Source organism: Brienomyrus brachyistius, chromosome 5 (assembly GCF_023856365.1).
Source record: "Brienomyrus brachyistius isolate T26 chromosome 5, BBRACH_0.4, whole genome shotgun sequence".
Lineage (NCBI taxonomy): Eukaryota > Metazoa > Chordata > Actinopteri > Osteoglossiformes > Mormyridae > Brienomyrus > Brienomyrus brachyistius.
The window spans coordinates 37817033-37825927 of NC_064537.1; positions in this window are offsets into that span (position 1 = coordinate 37817033).

Here is an 8895-nt window from a genome sequence, read left to right on the forward strand (position 1 = left end):
TCTGTTTCAACACTGCGTGGTGCGAGGCAAAGAGCGTTTCTACCCTCTCTCGCTCCTGCTCATCTCATCTGGAATATTGGACCATCAAATGTCACCAATTCTACCTGCCTTGAGAATTCAGCTCGGTTATTACAACGGCGGCCTACATTCCACCTCATGTGGACTCACTTTGTCTGAATTACACGATGTGCTTAATAAAACAAACACCAAGACACAGCGTTCATCATGGTGAGGGATTTTAATAAAGCGAACCTCAGACTAGTTATGCCGAACGTTTATCAGCACGTCACATGTCCAACAAAAGGAGCCAACCTTCTTGATCACTGCTACATGCCGTTCAAGCAGGGATACAAAGCTGTTTCCCAGCTGGCTTTTGGTAAATCAGACCACAACACTGTTTTCCTCATACCGTAATATAAAGAGAAACTTCTTCCGCAAGTCCCGATCACGGGACATGCTTGCTAACGATATTATCCCTGTGAACTCCCGTACTGCTGCGTATAACGCAGGTCTCACCACCGGTGAAGCAAAAGTAATTACAAACTGGCTACCCGGGTAGTAAAAATAAAAAAACATATTTACCTGTACATAAATCATCAGATCCTTTGCAATTGTTTGAAAAGTCCATTTAAGTCTCCTGTTGCACTAATGGATAATTTAATGTCCTCACCACCTGTGATAAAGACGCTCCTACCACGCTGTATATGATGAAATCCAAGTGACGTTCCAAATTGGGGTTCTCTCCAAGCAGTCGAAGCAGGCTTCGGCTCACCATCAATGTATCCAAGTTTCGAATTCTAGCTTCAGGTTACACAAAAAACCTGACCGTGCAAGATTCTACTAAAAACATTAATCTACATGCACTCAAACTGTGGTAATCGCAGTCAACTTTATAAGAGCTGTATCATATGACGTTTTGTATAAGAAAGAAAACGTAATATTTTAAAATTTGCCGCGTACTCAACCGCTCTGCCCACACGCGCATGCCGCACAGACTAGCCGCACAGACTAACCGCACATTTTTCTAATTGGCTGAATTACTCCAATCGTAGTTTTTATGTCAAATATGTTAAGTCAAATAAAATTAAATTAAAAAATTTAAGTCTTTGTTCCTTTCACTGGAAAGAACTTTAATAGTCGCAAGAGTTTTTGAAGTGGCACAAGCGGAAGCTAGACCTTTGTCAGATACCACTAAACAGAAAGATAGCAACGTGAACTTTACCAGAAGCAGACGCGCGAAGCGAGTTTAAAAAGCAAAAAAAGGACATGGGAATGACGTGGGTGACTAAGAAGATGGTTCTACATGTCACAGATGCAGCTTGGCTACCCATAAAGCAGATGACTGCAGAACCAAAACAGCTAAATGCCTGGTCATTATGCAGAAAAGAAAGACAAAAACTATACAAAACAGAGAAAGCTGTCTAAAGGGATAATAGACAAAAGTTTATTGGTAAATATTCTCCAATTATGTGCATCTGCAGCCTGCCCAGATGCTGTGCTTCTCGGAGCCTATGAGAGCTTCATACATAGTTTTTAGGAAATATTGATTGGACATATAGATTTGCAGTCATATACTTTAGAACTTCTTGGAAACCAAACGTCTCTGCACGAGACAGGATAAACTACAAATACCATTAATGCTCATGAATGACAACTTTCACACGCTGTCAGCAGTGGTGGCTCACAGTATTCATTTATTCTGTTGCATGCATGTGCACAGAAGCATTCAGTTGAAACCAAGAGTGACAGTTTATCATTTGGTATACAATCTTCTGCTATTGGCATTTGTAAATATTGTAAGTAAAATAGCTGAATTTTGAATTTTCTCATTGAATTTTGAGTTTGATCGTTTAATTTTGAAGTTCAGTGATTTTTCAGTCCACCACACTGCACATTTGCACTACATTGCATGCACAGACAAAATAAAACATAGTTCTGTATACTTTTTATATTTATTTTCCATTTATTGTATTGTGTTATTGATTATATATGTTTTTTAAAATTGTATTTATGTGTTGCACCATAGGGAACCTAAATAAAACAGTATCTCATCTAAAATAAGAAAAAAATTACATTTTTTAGAAATACTGTCAACTATCCAGACTTTATTTCCCCATTTTAAAAATCACCATCCGCCATTGAATGTAGCTAAATATCTTTCAATACAGGTACATGTTGAAAACCAAATAGTAAGGTACAACATCGGCGAGTGTCCGATTGGTAGAGACATATGGCAGCCTTGCTGATTTGAGTGAAGAAGAATATGTGCTCTGTATTGGCGTGGAATATTTTTGGAAGAAGATGAAGACAATGAAAAGATATGACATTGCAGCTAAGTGTCCATGATAACACCATTCACAACATGAATTAATTAATAACTGATGCTATTAATAATTAATAACATGACTTTGTCATGTTGGGTGTGGTCTGAATTGATTTCTTTCACAGGTGTAGGATCACACATGCACATATCACAAAGCTTAAATTCCAGGTGGCCTGAGACAAGGTCTACCCTGGTACGAGAAGGCACACATCGGCCTAGGCCCCAAAGGTGGGGTTCGTGACCCCACACACATAGATAACCAGGGAGGCCAGCACTCCAACTCTTATTGCGCAAAGTTTTAACGACCTACAGATAGCAGAGTGGATCCCCAGGGACAGGGGCCCCTCGACTTGGCCCATAACCCCATCACCGACATCCTGCCTTGCATACCACTATCCCAACACCCCACAGAAAGTTTCCTTTAAGTTTGGTTTTTGTATACCCTGTATAGTATGTTGCTTACGTCTCAATATGCAAGTCATGTTTATGTGTGTGTCCTTAGACAGTCTTAGGTTTGTGTGCCACCCTTATAACCATGTTCACAGTGTGTCTATTATTTTACCCCTCACACCTAAACACTTGTATAAATTTGAATAAATAAATAGGTATAACTACCACTGCATATATGTTAAACCAGAATAATCTTGGAAATTGAATAGTCTAACCAGGGATCTTAGTGTGCCCTAACTTTCGAAGATTCTTTTCCTTTGTCTGACAAACCTTCCCCCCCCACCCCTTTTGCTTTGCCACATTCCTCGGCAACCCTTATCTGATCTTTGTATTTCACCATGCCTATCCAAGGGTAAGATGTGCTGATGACAAGAGAATGTCATATAATGTCTGTATAATGGGTATACATCTGTTGAGGTGTAACCTATACTGTCTAACATATATACCACATACTGGTGTGAGTAATAGAACATAACATAATAGCATAATATAAGTAATCATTAATTAATCATCACAGATGGTATTTGGTGTGAACGGCTAGGCTGGTATGGCATGTTTGGTATCAAACCGACGGGAAATCACTCCAGTTACCACAAAAGTGGATATATCAAAAGTTACACCAGCCTAATGAAAATCACCATTACCAGAGAAGTCAGTCTGGTCATAAATCCCAAAAGGACTGATACCGACCCCCTTCCGAAAGCCCGCCAAATGGATGGTCAGCCATTGGTCCAGGACTCGAATTCCTGGTCACTCCTAATCACGAACCTTATGCTATAAAACCTGGCACCTCAGAACAAAGCCAGCGGAGAAAAGGAGAGAGAAAGGTGTAGAACATCAGCGGAGCAGAGGAGAGCGGAGGAGAGGAAACAAAGACCATCAGCCCAGGAGAAGAGAAGCCCACAAGCAGCCCTCCTGAAGCCTATCAGTGAAGACCCAACTGGACAAAGAACTGAAACTCAGCCCAAGCTTCACCAGGAGAGAGAATCAGAGGGCTCCACTCCAACAACTGCTGCAAACACCGCGCCTCCCTGAGTGCCATCACCCATCAGCTCATCAGCCACTGCAACCAACTGCAAAGACCTCCCCCTTTCCTGCATCCAAGTAAACCAACTTCCTTTCATTTCTAATAACCTAAATTGTCCTATTCACCTGCTATATTCCTTTAGGTTCATACTTCCACAAACTGCTTGCTTTGCAGAACAGTTTTTCCCTTTTTAGGTTAATCATTTTAAATCTGGTCATTGCATTTTCATGATTAGATCGTTTGTGTCTATTCCGTTATTTCATGTTTATTGTTTGTTAGGTGTAATATCTGTCTTATGTTAGTTGTAGGAATAAATGCATGTCTTTTACACAACTTCAGCCTCCGTCATTGAGTGCTCACAATAGTCCCTGCCTCTGTGCGATCTGGCTACTACGCACTGAAACCTCAAAACTCGCCTGAAATATCGCGAGACTCTCTCTCATCGGCCGTGAGGGGAGCTTCGCTACCGATCGTTTACATTACCTGGTGACGCAGCTCGCTGGACGAGCCTACTAGCCCAGGTTATTAAGCGATACTGGTTATTAATGAATCCCATTTAAGTCTCACATTAACAGATTCACGGGGATTCGCAATTGAGTTTGGAGGAGCCGACCATTCGGCATAACAAGTGGTTAATAATCAGCATTAAATAATAATTAATTAAAAATTAATTAATTTCAAACATATTGGTGGAGATATTAAAATTTACCTGAGCTAATAATTCCTACACAGGTTATGTGCTTTAAAACTACTACATTAAAAGAGTAATTGTATTTTACTGCACCAATTGTTTTGGCTATATTATTGACATGTTTATGCAGTTGGCATCTGCTGGTTATTTCGTAAAGTTAATGTAAAGTTAAACTGAATATGAAATATTTGTGGGGAAAATGGCTGCATAGTTTACATAGTATTTTCAACTATTTCAGCTGAAATTGGAAAACCCATCTTCCAGGAGGACTCCCATAATGGGACCTGCCATGCTTGACAAAACTTGAGTGATTTACTGGGATGGGGTAGCTTTTGAATCCAGAAACCTGAATACAACCTCAAAAATTGTTTTTTGTACTCTGATGTGCCTACCATGTGATTGCAGACATTGCAATTGACTAATAATCAAATAATACACAATCTAATAATGTGAACCTGAGCTGTCAATGTTAAAGAACGTATGGTTAAAATGAAACACTGCATATATGCTGCCCCCCGATTGAATCAGTAACCACACAGATAGGTCTGTAAAGATTTGAAAATTATATACATACATCAGACTGTTAGCTTTAATTTAATGGCCATTCATATATTCGTTACCTGCCACTTATCCGTGGTTGGTTCAAGGGGCAGCAGTTTAATCAGGGATGCCCAGACGTCCCTTTCACTAGCTACCTCCTCCAGCTCCTCCGGGGGAATACCAAGACCAGCCAAGATATATTAGCTCTCCGGCATGTTCTGGGCCACGGGGTGTCCTCCTGATTGGACATGTCGAAGCACCTCTCCAGATAGATACCTGAAGCACCTCAAGATCGGGTGGCAGTCGAAGGTAGGGGTCTCTGCAGGCTGATCTTCTGCTGCCTAATCTGGATAATTTATAAGTATTTTGAATATACTGAATGACCATATTGTGTTTGACTTAAAACCTGCACTCCCCGTGGACAAAGCACTGTATGTGTTGTCATCATTTGCTGTCATATGAGAGGGAGCAGTTTGGGTGAGCTGCTGCTGGCCAAGCAAAAAATGTGTTATGGTAAGGAAGATTGTTTTCAAAAAGCAGACTATTGAAATTGTTCAGCTTTTCAGAAACTTTGTGAATTTTGACTTTTTTGGAGAAATAATAGCAACTGCTGGCAGCAGAGAATCAGAGGTGCATTGCAAATAACTTAAATGCCATCTAACAGAGAAAGCAAACAATTTTCCACAATGAGTGAACTGTCTGATTTTGTCTTTCATTAAAACAGGTCAGCATATTGTGAGAAACGAATCATTACGAGCAGCTTTGGATTGTCTTAGCAGAAGGCCTATCCTCCTTCCTTATTCAAAACCCTGCCTGGACAGTATACAACCCAAAAAAACACAGGGTAAGAAGTGTTTTACATGTCATATCAGTGTATAAAATACACTTAATTACAAGTGAAAACATTATTTTCAATGCACGTGACTGGGGCCTCATCCTTGAACTGAGGACAATGCAGGAATACACTGATGAGAGACACTGGTGTTGTTATCCAGGAGAGAGGAGTGTTCTGGTCCAACACTGGCATGCTGAGACTAAAACAAATCCATAACTAAATTCACAATATAATGAAAAATTTCTGAGTATAAATAAGAGTAATGGACCTCAACAAAAAAAATATTGTCAGGTTTCACGGGTAGCGACGGGCAGGTAAGTGGGCAGGAGGCAGGGAAAGACATGTATCCGGAGATTGCTCTGTTATTGCAGGCATGCAGCCACTGTACGGAGTCAAATTCTCTCCCTTCCCCCCGGTTGGCAAAATCTATTGAGCTGAACTTATGAATGAATGGCACAGTAATGTAGTGCTTTTCAAGAAACCCAAAGCGCTTTACAGAACCATTGGGAACCTCTTTATCCACCACCACCACCTGTATAATGCAACGGCTACCATTCTGCACCAGTATGCTCATCACACAGAAGCTAGGGTCTTACAAGAGAACACACCAATTATAGATAGGGGTGATAAGGAGGTCAGATTTGAGAAGGCCACAGTAGACAATTTTAGCCAGGACATCAGGGTACCACCCCTACTCTTTCAAAAGATATTCAGGAATCTTTTATTACCTCAGAGAGTCAGGACCTCAGTTTTATATCCCATCCAAAGGATGGCACTATTTTCATGACATTCATTTGAGAAATCTCATTTATCTATGCCGGACACTTTGGAATTTCACAGAATGTAGTAGGCCTATGTCATCTGGGTACCACTAGCCTACGGTCTCATCCATACTGAGGATTGGTACGTATTGTTCATACTCCCATTTTGCCTACTGTGCAGCAAACAAATATGTGATTTCAGAAGCACCTGATCCACTCAGATCTGTTCTGTGAACTCAGATATGTTGCAGAAAACACACCCAACATGCTAACGAGTGTGTGTGTTTCCAGAACAAGGCGAAATAGCCGTTGCAAGTTAGTCCCCTACCTTGACATTTAAGGATCTTTTACTAGGAAATTCATTTTATTACAACAGATATGGAGCCCTACTGTACCTAGTAGTACAGAACACAAAATGTAGTACATTATGATTAGTTTTATGTTTGACTTTAATTTTTTTTTTTACATTTTTATTTTTACAATGTGTAAACTAATTCTATTGGCATTGCTTTTAGCATCGCAGCTAAAGAAGGGATGTCAACAAAATTTTCATCTCACTGCAGTATAATGACAAAGTGCTCATGTTATCTATCTTACATCTTTGCCTTCAACTCAAGAGGCCTGTTGCAATGTAATAGACTTGCACTTGTTGGTTACATTTTCTTGTCACTGTATACTTTATTCCTGGTTGACAAGAAAATGAATCAGTGGTATGGAGTTGGAAGGCTAAATGTTTATTTTGTAGATTTACTTTTTCTGTCATTTATTTTGCCCAGCATTTAAAAATAAACCTACAGATATTCTACATAATACTGTTAATGAATTAATTAAAAGAATTCAAATGAAAATAGAATAAAATACAGTACACAAAAATACATAGTAACAACAGTGCAAGTAATACTAGTAAACAGTGCTTGTAAACACTGAAAATACCAGAAACAGTGTGGTGCAAATGAGCATTTATCAGTGTTTAAGTCAATTTAAGGCAAAGTTACGACAAAGATAAGCCAGGCTACTCCAAGAAGCTAAAGGAAACAAACCAGTCAGCGCACAAAAACTGAAATATTTAGCCAAGCACAGAAGCCTTTCAATTTTAAAGTAGATGTCAAGCTTGAAGTTGCTCAAATTGTCCATCCTTACATGAATTATCCTGTCACCCTCTAAATGTCTCTTGACATTAGAAAATCTGACACTGTTTGGGATGGTTTGGGTTGGGGTCAGGGTCGGGTGGAGGGGGAGAAACATGTTTTTTTTGTGGTAGGTGACTAGGGCTGCTATGAAGAATGCTCAGAGACAACACATGCACATGGATTAAATAAAATTACCAATATTAAAAAGGCATTAGCACACCTGCAGGTGACGTCTTTTTCCTACAGGAGGCACATCTCTGTACCTCAGACATGCATCATATTATAAGGGTGTGGCATGGGCACGTTTTTCATTCGAGCTTCTTTCAGGGGCAGCCAAATTTACTTACAGAGATATAAGACATCTCACCTTGGGGATATTGATTTTAGGGAGGCAGTTGAGGGGCGTCTGGGAGGGTGGGGGTGCCGGCTAATGCTTGGCTGGTATTACGGTAACACTGTAATATATATGTTGCCGACTAGGGTGAGGGTGGGTGGGCAGGCAAAATTTGCTGCCCAGGGCTAGAGAGTGGTGGTAAAATTTGGGTTGCAGTGGTAGAACTTCTTGCTGGCTAATTTTACCACCTCTGAATAGCAGAACAACAGATTTCAAGGACATTGTGCATCATTTGGTGTTAGGGAACTGCTGTCAATTTGGGGGAGACTCCTGAAACTTCCAGGAGAGGTGAGATCTCTCTGATTGTCTCAGGCATACTACAGAACATCTCTGTCATCTTGGCCTGTGTGTATTCTCCATATCCATTTTTTTCCTCAGAATTCCCAAGTTTTGATGATCATCGCATTGTTATTGGATAGGATTTCAGTCTGGTCAAGTGGCATGTGGCTCAACAGATTAGGATTCCATGCCTGTGAGGAATGAGTTGCTGGTGTGAATCCCAGGGCCAGCAGACTGATGCTGCTGTTGGACCCCTGAGCAAGGCCCTTAACCCCCAGCTCCCGGGAGCTTCGTGCTGGCTGACTGTGTGGTGTGGAAAGAGGGCAGACAACTTTTGAGTCTCTTCCAGAAAACAGGTGAGCCTAATGTGCCAAACAGTAAACACATTGCGTAAGTTAACAAGCAATTAACTAGTGAGCAGTCATTCATAACAAGCACAACCTGATAAACGTAATCCTCATACAA